Source organism: Momordica charantia (genome assembly GCF_013281855.1).
Source record: "Momordica charantia cultivar OHB3-1 chromosome 10 unlocalized genomic scaffold, Mcharantia_2.0 BLBB01000010.1, whole genome shotgun sequence".
Taxonomy (NCBI): domain Eukaryota; kingdom Viridiplantae; phylum Streptophyta; class Magnoliopsida; order Cucurbitales; family Cucurbitaceae; genus Momordica; species Momordica charantia.
Genome location: NW_028275158.1, coordinates 17,612,300 through 17,614,527, shown reverse-complemented (window position 1 = coordinate 17,614,527; position 2,228 = coordinate 17,612,300). Strand labels below are relative to the sequence as shown.

The 2,228-nt window shown below is 43.0% G+C and overlaps 1 pseudogene; it reads right to left on the bottom strand.

Annotated features, from left to right (window-relative positions):
• Positions 1-400: 400 nt before the first annotated feature.
• Positions 401-1,762, bottom strand: LOC148208713 (uncharacterized; annotated as a pseudogene).
• Between the last annotated feature and the right edge of the window lie 466 nt (positions 1,763-2,228).

Genomic DNA, 2,228 nt, shown 5'->3' with positions numbered 1-2,228 from the left:
TTTCGACATTTCATCATCTGATATTTCATCAAAAAAGATGTGACAACAACTAACATCGTTTTCGCCATGTCCTTGGTCTTCCTCAATAGGACTAGTTAAAACAATTAACTGTCGCTTTACTTTCAATGAACCCTCTGTGTTTACGAGCACTAAAAGCTTTCTTTTCATTCATGAAGGGACAGAGCTGTGAAGTCCGTTTTCATCCTTCATTTCTCCAAGGTGGCTTGTTTCCAGAGACTTTGACTGGACTTCCGGTTGACCACTTGTTTTCTGAGGCGATCGAAGACAGATCTAGATGATTGATCTATCACCTTTGATTTTGACACACTTAGTCTTTGAAAAGCCGAAAGTCGAGGAGTACGTCTCAAATGCTAGTTTTCCATTTTTATTAACCTCGTGTTCAACCTTTGGTGCACTGAGACACGGACAACGAAACTTCCATACGATTGAAGACCGAAATTCTTTGACTATTAAGACCTTTCTTTTCCTTTGAGTCATCGATTTCTTCGACCGTGATGTGATTGGTATTCTCAACTTTCTCTTTCCTCTTTTTGGCTATATACATTAGTTCTGATGGTTTATAACCAAGTCCAGCCTTTGTTGCAGGTATGTTATAACCTTCTTTCAAAAGCCTTTTCTGCATTACGGAAAGTTCCCGCTTGTCATCGAAAATTCTTAAGCTTTTGAACTCAGTGTAACTTGTGAAGTCATAACCTGCTTTTGTTTGAAGTCTGTATGCTTTAGGATCGAAGTCATCCTTTGTACGTTTCTCAAGAATAGCATGTTTCATTTGGAGATATTCGGATTTCTTAATCTCTTGCGTTGATATCTTAGTAAGAGGCAAAGTGAAATTCTCCTTCAGCATTTCTACTTCATCGGACTTCAAATTCTTGGAGTACTCAATGAACGGTGATTCACCATTTTTTCGTTGAGACAAAGGGATGTAGGCGCAATATGGTGGAACTTTATGAGACTTCTTTCTTAAAAGCTTCATTTGGAAGGCTTTGAAAGTATTAACTTCTTTTGTCAGATTTTTTGTCTTGTTTGTTGATCGTCTTGAGCTAGATTTGTCTGTGTTCTCAGTTAGAGAAATTTCTGTCGGCATAGTTTCTTCTACTTCATCATTCTTCGAATAGAACTTAACGTTTGTGAAATGAGATTCTGCCTCCAAGAATGGATTAGTATCAGCCTCGACCTTTTTAACTTTATCTTGATAGAATTTGAAGCATTAATGCAACGTAGAAGTTATCAATTCATTCTCATGAATCTAAGGACGTCCTAACAACAATTTATAAGTAGTCTTGGAGTTTATGATATGGAAGATGGTAGTAGCCTTAAGGTTTGCGATGATCAACTCTAGTCGAATCATGCCAATTGCTCGTTGCCCATTTTGATTGAAGCCTTGGATCACCAATCTGCTTTTTGTGAGCTCTTCCATTGAAATACCTAACTGCTTCATAGTTGACTAAGGCATTATGTTGACAGCCGAACCATCATCAATGAGAATTCGACTAACCTTCTGTTCACGGATGTAACTCGAAACGAATAAAGGTCTGTTATAGAGTTTAGACCCCAATAGCAAATCTTCATCTGTAAAGGCGATGGACATACAATATGGAGCACATGTGATCATTTTAGAGGCTAGAGATTTAGAAGTGCCAGAGTTGATGTGATCATAATCGACCCAATGCTCCAAGATGCCACCTACACCAACAATGAAAAGAGGCTTGAAGAAAGACCCACCAAAAGAAGGAAACTCCATTAGACCCAACAACAAATTTTGACCATATTGAAGGCTAATGAAAAACCTACTACGGTCAAGAGGAAGCATGGAAGGGAAGAGAAGCCAAACGAGTGGCCCCCCATAAAGGACAAGCCCATCGAGAGGTCATCCGCACGCACGCCCAGCTAGGCCCACGCCACCGCGCACGACACACTATCGCGCTAACCTCACAAGCGCCTCGCTTGCGCCCGCACGCCCCACGCCTACCTCGCACGCCAATGTGTGCACTACCTGCCCCCACCTACATGCCCACGCCGCCCAATGCTTGCGGCCCCTATACGCCTGCCAGCGTCCCTTGCGCGCCTTGCCTCGCTAGATGCCTATCAACGCCCAGTACTTGTGTGCAAGCCAACCATGTCGTGCTCCCTTCACCCACCACGCCCATGCACAAGCCCCTACTGCCCACGCATGCGCACCTCACCCACCGCCCATGCGCAGGCTCCCA